Genomic DNA, 12,040 nt, shown 5'->3' on the forward strand with positions numbered 1-12,040 from the left:
ACCACCCCCCTTCCCTCCCCCCCCCCATTGGCTGCCGTCCACTCCAATCCATCAACTATAGACTATTAACAACATTAAGTATAGCTAGGTAGTTTTGCGTGCCACCCTTCATTTTTATTTCTTTTTTCCTTCTTTCCATATCCTCATAAAGTCTAATTTGCTGGAGATATGAACACCACTCACTTATCGAGGGCGGGGAGACAGAGCCCCAATGCTTGATCAGCATAGCTTTAGCCACCATCAGGCCCCTCATCCAGATGTGTCTGACCCGGAGCGGGATTTCTGTTTCTGACACATAATATCCCAAGATCACTGTCAAAATCCCCAGGTCATAGTTCATCGCAGACTCCTTTTGGAGGGTAGAGAAGACCTGTTCCCAATATTTTTTTATTTTACTACAACCCCAAAGCAAATGGACATAATCCGCATTGACATGTCCACATTTAGGGCAACCACAATCCCGGGCTTTATTTTGTAGGAATTTTCCTAGTATCTTTGGGGTATAATACAATCGATGCAGGATCTTAAATTGAATTAATCTATGAGCACTGGAAACTGTAGCCCTTCTCACATTCCTATAGATAGTGGACCACTGTAGTGGAGAGCAGTTCAACTCCTGCTCCCACTTACTTGGACTTTTAAAAGGAGTCACAGTTGCCAGTGCAGTTCGAAGTTTAGCATATAATCTAGATATCTTCACCTTCTCATTCTTCTGAGCGTCACAATAATCAAAAAATAAATTCTCTCGTGGAAAAAAACAGCCTCTATTCCTAGAGGCTTCAAATGTGTGTTTTAAACGTGTATACATAAACAAATCTAATGGTGAACTATGAATAATACCAAATTCTCCAAACAATTTAAAATGACCCCTATATATAAGGTGAGAGACCTTATTGATACCCCTGCGTGACCAATAACCAAAATCTGTGATTTTAAAAAATTCCGCCAGCCCCCCCCCCCCACAGAGGGGTAAAAGCAAAAGGACTGGAGACTTTAAGAATCTCCTTCAACTTATTCCAAACCCTCTGTAGTGACCAAGGGATCAGCAAAGACTTCCTCAATCCCATATATCCCGTCTCCAAACATGCAAAAATATTGTCTATTGGTTTATCCAAAACTTTAGTCAAATACCGTAAAAGTAAACTCTCTTTCAAAAAGCAACAACGCTGTATCTGTGCACATAAAAAATAACCTTGAAAGAAGGGAAGTGACAGCCCACCATCTCCCTCCGCCAACCAAAGGTATCTCTGCTTTATACGCACCCTCTTCCTTCCCCAAATTAGATCGTTGATCAGAATCTCCAGTATATGAAAGTAGATAGATGTAGGATATAGAAGAAGAAAATAAAAAATATATATACTGGACTGGCCATATCACCTACATGGAAATTTCCTGGTGGGCCAATGTTAAGGTGCCACCTGGCCCTCCTAATAGCTGCCAGCTATGGTAAGTAATGATTTGACACTCGCCTCCTGACTCCTGTATTGCCATCCTAAGACAACTGGAGGAGGAGGACAGAATGTGGCAGCTGGCCCTGGCCACCACAGAGGGGCAGTTTTTGGGGCGGTAGTTTGTATTGCTGGAGCAGTATTTTGTGATGCACTATGGTATTATGGTCTGCTGGGTTGGTATAATGTGCCACATTATAATATTTCTGGCCTGCCTACCTGTGTTGACCCCGCCTTTTTTCAATTTGGGCCCCACTATAAAATAGGGCCACTTTAAGTTTTTTTCCAGGGCTACTTTAAGTTCCCAGTCCGGGCTTGCACCCATAAGACCCCCAATCTCCATCAGACCTCAGATCAGACCCCCAAGCTCTATCAGACCTCTGTATCATACCTCTATTCCTCCACAGACCTCAGATCATACCCAAAGTTCCATCAAACCTCAAATCAGACCCCATTCCTCCTCAGACATTAGATCAGATCCCCATCAGACCCCAAATCTCTATCATAACTCAGACCAGACCCCCAAGCTCCATCAGACCTCTGTATCAGACCCCCATTCCTCCTCCGATCAGACCCCCCTCATACTGCCATTCTTCTTCAGATCTCTGTATCAGACCGCCATCAGAACCCAATTCTTCCTCAGACCATACCATCAAGACCATATCATCAGACACCCCATTCCTCTTCAGCCCTCAGGTCAGATCCCCATTCCTCCCCAGACCTCAGATCAGACCCCCAAACTCCATCAGACAAAATAAATAAATAAATAAATAAACTCTTGCTCTGGACTGTGCTAACACTCACCACTCCCTGGGTTTCTATTGGCCTAGTGCTGCACTGTGACCTGACGTCGTATATCAGGTCATAGAACGCACCTACGCACTCTACATCCTGATGCTGTGGACATGTGCAATGAGGCACCTGGAAGAAAACCAGTGTGTCACTCACTGCTCTCAGCTCCCAGCAAAGACAGATGTCACAGGATTCAGCTTTTTAAAAGTACAAATAATGCTTTATTTTCCATCCAACACAACATAGTGGCACTCAGGTTTAACATTCACTCACCTATGCTCTCAGTAACTTTGTAACTCAGGCTTACACAGCAGACAACTTGCAGCTTCCAGGCAATTACCCTGAATGAGGTTATTAGGCTTGTCTTAATACCCTCAGTAATGAGCCCAGCAGCTACACTTGGGTCTGCCTCAGGCTAGGGCAAAGTACTGTACTGGATGGCATGGGCGTTGATAGGTTAAAACATTTGGGGCCTGGGCCCCTGATGTTTTGTCCCAGTCCCTGAATGTACTGCCAGTCAGATAGATACAACTACTGTATATTGTCATCCCCAGGCAGCTGGGGAGGGGTTGATATTATTTACAAGGGACTGTATGTTAAAGGCGGCTGGGGAGGGGTGAGTGATTTACATGGGACTGTATATTGGAGGGGCTGATGGGAAGGAAGTGACATTATTTACATGGGACTATATTTTTGAGGGGGCTGTAGATAGACAGGGATGTTATTTACATGGGACTATATATTAGAGAGTACTGGAGAGATGGTGTGATCCTAATTACATGGGACTCTACGGCGGAGGGAAATAGTGTTATTTACATGGGACTGTATGGCGGAGGGGCTGAGGAATTATAATTTCTGAGGACACTAAAGAAAGAAATATAACTTCAGGGGGCACTGCAGTGGGCATTATAAATCCTGGGGGCACTTCGGGGTGAGCATTATAACAGTAGGGGGCAATATAAATACTTTGGGCGCTTTAGGGTGAGAATTATAACAGTAGGGGGCAATAAAAATACTGGGGGTACTATAGGGGCATTTTAAATACAGGGGACATTAGGTGCTCTTATTACTGCTGGGGGCTCTATATGAGTGACTTATAGATCCACCTTATTTCTACTAAGAGCATTATAGGGGCCTAAAGGATCTGTAGAGAGTTTTATTACCACTAGGGGAACAATGGGGACCTTATTTCTACTGGGGGCTCTGTGAGGGCAATATTAATACTGGAGAGCTCTTCAACTAATGGAGGCTCTCTTGAGGAGCATTATCACTGTTGGGGCACTTTAAGGGGCAGTATTACTAATGAGGGCATTCTAGAAACGAATTACTACTGTTAGGAGCAATATTACTATGGTGGGGACTATCGTTATGGCACTCGTTTTTATTCAGGATAGTATTTGGGGGTATTGGGGAGCACAACGAGCAGCAGGATAACACTGTTAGGACTCGATGTTAGGGGATGATGATAGAAAAGTGAGGAGGCTAAGATGTGTGTGTGTCACACTCTGCAGAGACGAGGCACAGCTGAAAGAAGTTGTCAAGGACCGAATGGAGAAGATGATGACACATCAGAGGAGAACATCACCTGGGAGGCACTGAATGTGAGAGGTATATGCTGCTGTATAGCAAATACAGTAAAATGCGGTGTGCGGGGTGAGGGTCAACTTAGAGAATTGGACCACATTTATTGGGGCTTGGGCCCAAGATCTTTTGAGACTTTAGAAAATCCCTGGGTTTAGAAATTTTTGGACGCAGCAGTACCAATTATGTTTATCATTTATTTTTATATGTAAAAATAGGAAAGGCGGTCATTTGACTTTTTTTACATTTTAAAAATACAATTTTACTTCAATCCGAGGTAAAAGGCAGTGCTCACTAAACTAAAACACCACAACTTCACTATTTACACTAGCCACATATGCTGTCCCAGAAGTGCATCACCGGATAACATTATGGGAAGTTTTCAGTGATCTGTTACACTGCACCTTGACCACACAGACAGCTGTCAAATGAGCTTGTTTTTGTATTAGAGATACACATACAATCATTTGATTTTTTTAATGAAAATACATATCTTAAAAAAATTGAAGGGGTTGTCCAAGAGTTTGGAGTAGGCCATCAATATCTGATCAGCGGGGGTCTGACACCTTGTTCACCTGACGATTATCTGTTTCAGGATAGCTTTGCCACCAGAAGTCTGAGGCGGTAATACATAGTTCTGTTTATTGTGTAGTAGACAGAGCTGGTTACTTTAGCTCAACTCCCATTCACTTTAATGGGAGAAGCGCTGCAGTAGCCAGCTCCAACCACTACACGGTGGGCTGAGTTTTGTATTAGCTAAGGCTAGTTTCACACTTGCGGCAGGACGGATCCGACATGCTGTTCACCATGTCGAAAGCCGCCGGACTAAAAAACCTCACATGCAGTAATTTTAGTCCGGCGGCCTTTCGCCGTGCACCGCCGTGCTGCGCCGGAGCTCCGCCCCCGTCCCCATTATAGTCAATGGGGACGGAGCGGCGGCCCGGGGGCACGGCGAAATAGCCGCAGGATGGATCCGACATGGTGAACAGCATGTCGGATCCGCCCTGCCGCAAGTGTGAAAGTACCCTAAATTGGAACTACCCTAAAAACTGTACCCCACATTATTTCACTGCAGATCTCACAAGTATATTACAATGCTAATGCAGTGTCCCACTCAGTGATAGTAGTGGGCACTTTAAACTTTGTTATGTGTATTTAATTTATTTCTGTATATCCCTGTATGACCTACTAGGCTGCTGTAGGTCATTACATCCATTCGCCCCTAGGTGGTGCTGGCGCCACTTATAGATATATAGACTAGGGTATGCTAATTAAATGAGTCTGTGTGATAGTGATAGACGAGGAAGGAAATTGAGTTCAAGTAGTTGTGTGAGCAGCAGTACAGGCCTAGTCCACCATGTTGCTGCCATTTCTAGACCCTTGGCTCTGGCCAGATCAAGGGAGCACCAAGAACAAGGCCAGCATTACAGCAGCATAGCACAGACCTATGAGTCTATGTCTGGTATAGAGAAAGTCTAGTGGAGATTAGAGCTAATTTAGCCAATGGACTTCACAAGCACCAGTCACCTCGAGGAACCTAAAAGTACCTGGATACAGCTGGATGATTAATGTGCAGAATTATCCTAGTGTATCTTAATTCTAGTGTACCTTAATTCTTCAGTCAGCATCCTTTCCAAAAAATGGAGCAGAAGACTGATGCCTGCCATTTGGGAGCCACCTTGTGGATTGCTACTGAACCAGTAAGCACTTATTATGTCCAGTATCTGAGTGCTAGAATGTGGACCTAGTCAAGGCAGATATAGAAAGAAAGGAAAACTCCTCAAAGTACAATTACCAAGCCTGTTATAAGGAATACAGCTGAGTAAGTATTTGTGTTATTGCTTTACCATGTAAATGAACTGTACAGACTACCTGAAGACAAGTGCTATAAGTAAAAGTTCAACTGTTTTATTACAACCGACTCCTCATCCTTTACACTACCAACCTTTGCACCTAACGGTGCTGGCATCACGAAAACCACCGAGGTCCCAGCCTCAAAAGCACCCTAAACACCTATACCATCAAGGGCACCTCAACTACCATCTGGCTGGTGATCCCTCTACCAGAGCGTGTCCCGGAGGATTTAGTGCTGTCTTCCCCATCACTGCACGCCGGCCCAGGGAGCTACAAAGAATAGTAAGTACGACTACTTCCCCCATCAGCCCACTGTGCGCTCACAGTTTGCCCCTGTGGTCCGGTTTGCTGCAATAAGCACTGGAATACAATTGAATCCTGGAGCAAACTGGATTTTACCTGGTTCTGCGAACAGACAGTTATATTAGCGACTAGTTCAGGAGAGCCTCAAACCCTGGATATCTACAAAGTCTACTGGTTGAAACACCTATAAAGAATGGGCCCTCTAACAATCCTCGCAGGTGTAGGAGGGAAGATATGAGACCACCGAAGAGGAAAGAGGGCACTCTGTGAACACTATACAGTTAAAATATCAGCCTTATTGTACATCATAAGTAAAAATCACACGTATTTGGTAAAGTCAAAAAACACCACATGACCAGACACCTACTAGGGCAGTGATGGCTAACCTACGGCACTCCAGCTGTGGTGAAACTACAACTCCCAGCATGCTCCATTCATTTCTGTAGAGTTCTGAGAACAGCCAAGCAAGTGTATATTTTCCTTTCCTGGAGGGATATCTGTCTTTCACTGTGTTGAAGACCTATAATTGGGGCTCCACAGTTATTTTGTATATTAGGGCCACAATGGAGGGATATAGATATACAGACCCATTAGGTGCGGCGAACACCAGCCCCAATAGGGGTATCTACTATATCAACTGTATGAGCCACAAGCGTTTCTAATAGTAGACATTGTTTGCTGCAATTTTACATATTTTCCTAATATTTGTAAAAAAAAAAAAAAAAATTATCAATAGCAACCTGCTTGATTGATTTAAAGATAGAACTAAAAGTAATTTGAAGCTTTTGCGAGGGTAACGTACCGCATCAATCTGCTTAAAGGGAGGAATAATTCAGTGCACTTAGGAAGAGTTAAACCATAAGTACTCTAAACACATAGAGCTGTTAGAAAGATAAGAGCTGTACCAAGCCATTCTAGAATTAATTAAAGTCCATGATTGCGTGTTTTAAGGAAATCAATAACCAAAGAATTACACCAATCAATTTCTGAATATCAAAAACATTAATCAAAGCTACTTTGGGATTCTGATTAGGAGAGGGACCCATATTTTAGACACATTACAGAAATGAAAAGAAATATCTCACACATTTGTATAATGTGCTGAGTTAGCAAAATGGCTCAGCAGCAGACTAAGATGTTGTTATAGAATTCAGAATTCTCTAAGTGCATTTTCATGGGGGAAGAGAATAACTTTTCAAATCTAAAGGTTAATATCTTATTCTAGATTGTTACGCTCTCTACAAAATGTTTCAAGGGAGTAAACATTCATAGGGTGGAATACATTAAACTGCCTTTGAATTTAGAAGCATATGTTTCAATGTGTTGTCCCAAGATTTGAAGTCATCTTCTAGCCACAGGAAAGGTGATGTGTCTGAACAGTGGGGATCTAATTGCTGGGACCCCCACTGATCACATGAGAATGGGGGTGTCATGAAAGCGGCGAAGACAGCCACTGAGCAATAGGAGTTGTCACCAGTGAAGCATTTTATTCCCATAAGATGGACAGTTCGCACATGAAGATGCAGACAACACTACAGATATTCCAACTTCTAGTATCACTGGCAAATCCAGGAGGAGAAATCACCAGCATGTTCTCAAAACCCCTAACAACTCACTCCCCCCCCAGCCCCCCAGTTCGGACTACATTACACCTGTATATAGTCAGGCAAATCATCACTAATGAGCGTTCATAGTAATGCTCGTTAGCGATGATCTGCATGTGGAATACAACCCTAAAAAAAGTGCCGCCGATTACCCGATGAACGAGCAAACGCTTGTTCATCAGGCAATCCCAATTTTTATGCATACCGGCAAATACTGATTCTGTATGGGGATGAGTGATTGCATTAGCGATTGCTGGTTCCAATACTGTGGAGGAGATTGCTGCATGTAATAACAGCAATCTCCTCCACTGATGAGCAGGCGATTTCCAGGCAGGAACGCTTCCTTCCCGACAATCGTCAGCTGCATCTGCTGGTATAATATCAGCCTTAAACAGACACACACACCCTCTGTGTTATCAGCCAACAGGGGGGCGTTTTTTTTTTACTACCCAAGTAGAGAAGAATACTTTGAGGATCTGGTACCAGGATGATGTTAAAGTTATAAATACAACAGATACTAGCTAAGTAATATGAGCGCATTAGCCAGCTATATACAAGGTTATAGGAACATGACACAGTCCACTGTGACAGGGGGTCCTGTGTCTCACCATATGAATGGACAGGAAAGGTGATGTGTCTGATCAATGGGTATCTAACCACTGGGACCCCCACTGACCACAAAAATGGGGGTCCTGTGTCTCACCATATGAGGATCCAATATAAGCAAGGTTCATATTTGCTTTGTGGCCATCTAAAATGAGATTGTGGTCTTTGCAGGCTCGTTCAGCAGCTGTTCTGTGACGTGATGGATGTCCTCCTGTGAGCATGCACTGTTCCTGCCTGTCTCCTATAAATGCTGCAATAGATGTCCCTAACATCATTTCCCAACAGTATGTCAGCAGGTAGTTTATCCATTACTCCTATGGTGTGGTTAATGGGTCATTCTGGCCACTCCAGAATCATCTGGGCAACTGGCACTTCACATTTCTCTCCTCCAGCCAGCACAGTCTTTGCTGTCTGTCCTGAGATTATTTTATCCATGGTGACCACATTGAGTTCTACAAGAGTGATGAAGACTTCAACTGGTTATCTATTCACCTGTACTGGAACTATATGATTTTTCCTCTTTTCAGCATTGGTCCAGTGAAATTGTATCACCACATACTCACATTCTTCCATGCTGTCACGTTCCGGAGGCTCAAGACAGACCTCCGGGACGTCTTGCAAACAGGACAAAGGCAGATAACAGACCAGGGACCAACATAGTACTTTATTACAAATGTAATAAAAGAACATGACAGTACAGCAGTTTAAGCAATAGTGGTAGCACTAGCACAGAACCAAGTGCACCGGCAGAGCAGAGGCAAAACCCAGAGGGCGGAGAGCCAGTGAGCCCCGTTCTTCACATAGCCCCTGGAGGTGGGGATTAACTGGGCGAGGGCTCACTGGTCACACCTCCAGGAAGGTCCCGGTACACTTGGCCGCTACCTGCAGAGAACCACGCTGGTGCAAGCACCAGCAGTAACAGACAACAGGACTGGCACCCAACAAAACACAGGAAATGGATCAGAGAACAAGACAAATGGGAACCAGCACAGAAGCAGGTGCCTGGACCCCAAGTGGAATAGAAGCATGGTGGTCTCAGGCAGAGCTGCACACAGACTAGATATACTCCCTCTGGAGAACCCAGGGGCCCTCTCAAGAAGGCAGGACAAACACACAAACAGAAGCAGTAAGGCACTGCAGGGCAGACATGGAACAGACAGGATCAGAAGCAGTTGAGCACTGCCAAGCTATACATGGAACAGACATGATACAACATCAATGACACAGAACAGGTACAGAAGATCAGGCAAGGCATAGACAAGGATATACCAACATCAACACAGAACAGGTACAGAAGATCAGACAAGGCAATAACACCACCAGCTTTACCAGGCGACACTACACATAAAGGAAGATGGCAAACCCCCCCTGGGTCAGCAGCAAGGTGCAACACCCAGCAAGGCTGAAGATAGACTGACCTTAAGCCCCACAACTCACAGATAGATATAACTGCATAATGAGGGCACCTGATAAGCCACACCTAGGTACAACCAGGGAAAGTTAACCCCATCAGAACCAAACAGGAAGGGGAGCCTGCATGAACAGAGAAGAGAACACACAGGCTGCAGTACAGGACGTTGCCCCTGGCAACCAGCATACACGGAGTACACTGCAGCCAATATGCCAGAGCACAAACAACCCGTGACACAAACAGAAATGCATCCATACTGAGACCCAGTACACACAAGGCTGCAGCCAGCACACATCGCAGAACCAGCATGCATGGAAACAGCCAGTACACAAAGCGCATTCAGCCAGCCTACACAGCGCAGGTGACAGGAACCACAGAGATGCAGACACAGGTAACCACAACATAGGCCACAGTTCACACACACCACCACAGCCAGCATGCAGCCTCAAGCAACCAGAATACACAGGTGTAAGCCTGCAGCCAGTCTACAGGGCAACAGTGACAAGAACTGCACCGAGATGCAGACACAGGGAGTACACACACTAACAGGCACATTCACACAGACATTGCAGCCAGCACGCAGCCCCAAGCAACCAGCATACACAGGAATCAGCCTGCAGCCAGTACGCGACAGGGCATACAACCAGCCTACACGGCACAACTGTCACAGTGAACCACACAGTGACACATGCCCTGTAGTCCATTTGACATTTCACTGGCATTCTCTGCTATTGAACCCATCCTCAATCAGTTGCCCATCTCATCCTGACTGAAGCAATGGGGTGCACCACTGGAACTCTTGTGAAAGGTGGCACCAGGGGTGGCCTCTGGGCAAATGGCTTGCAGGTGCCATAGGGAGCTACAGTTAGGCCCCTTTCACACGGGCGAGATTTCCGCGCAGGTGCGATGCGTGAGGTTAACGCATTGCACCCGCACTGAATCCGGACCCATTCATTTCTCTTGGGGCTGTGCACATGAGCGGTGATTTTCACGCATCACTTGTGGGTTGCGTGAAAATCACAGCATGCTCCTCTTTGTGTGTTTTTCACGTAACAAAGGCCCCATAGAAATGAATGGGGTTGCGTGAAAATCGCAAGCATCCGCAAGCAAGTGCGGATGCGGTGTGATTTTCACGCACGGTTGCTAGGTGACGATCGGGATGGGGACCCGATAATTCTTATTTTCCCTTATAACATGGTTATAAGGGAAAATAATAGCATTCTGAATACAGAATGCTAAGTAAAATAGGGCTGGAGGGGTTAAAAATAAATAAAAAATAATTTAACTCACCTTAATCCACTTCGCGCAGCCGGCATCTCTTCTGTCTTCATCTGTGAGGAAAAGGACCTTTGATGACGTCACTACGCTCATCGATGATCCGTGGATTATGTGAATGACCATGTGATGAGCGTAGTGACGTCATCAAAGGTCCTTTACCTCACAGATGAAGACAGAAGAGATGCGGGCTGCGCGAACAAGTGGATTAAGGTGAGTTAAATAAAAAATTTATTTTTTAACCCCTCCAGCCCTATTTTACTTCTGTATTCAGAATGCTATTATTTTCCCTTATAACCATGTTATAACGGAAAATTATACAATCTACACAATCTTGAACCCAAACCTGAACTTCTGTGAAGAAGTTCGGGTCTGGGTACCACATTCAGTTTTTTATCACGCGCGTGCAAAACACATTGCACCCGCGCGATAAAAACTGAAAAACGGAACGCAATCGCAGTCAAAACTGACTGAAATTGCGTACCAACTCGCGCGGGTTTACCGCAATGTACCGGGATGCATTCGGACCTAATCTGGACACGCTCGTGTGAAAGCAGCTTTGTGAGTCAGCAGGGGCAATTGCAGATGATTTATGGGAAGCCTGTAGAAGTTGCGTGGAAGCACCCTGGTGGTGCTTTAATTTACCTTGGCTGGTGTTGTAGTGGTTTGTGCATATCTTCTCCGTGTTGTGGAGCAACTTTCCACATACCTATCTGCAGGGTAGGCTGCTCCCTTAAATTTTTGAGGTTCCCTATCCTTTACCCGCTCTTTAAATTCTACCAGACACCTTTCCAAGAACTGCTTTTTCCGAAAAAAGCTGGCAGAGGTCCTCAAAAGTCTCTGCCACAGATGCACTAGTTCAGGGCATGGGACAACTAGTTGCTAAATTCCAAATAGGTGTCATGGGTCCTTGTTAATAGATGATGGAAACACTGTCTATATTATACTGTTTTGATGGCATACCCCACTACTGCTAACAATGCCCCCTAACCTCAGCATAGTTCAACCACTCTTTCTCTGAAAGTTCGAATTCGCTCTACCTGTAAGTTTCCCAACCAATAAAAGTTTTCAGTCCCCTTCTACAATATGATGAGACTTACACATGATCTTAAAGCAAACCTGTCATCAACTTTGAGCTGCCCATACTAATGGCAGAATAAAGTAGA

This window comes from Bufo bufo, chromosome 4, assembly GCF_905171765.1.
Source record: "Bufo bufo chromosome 4, aBufBuf1.1, whole genome shotgun sequence".
Taxonomy (NCBI): Eukaryota; Metazoa; Chordata; class Amphibia; order Anura; family Bufonidae; genus Bufo; species Bufo bufo.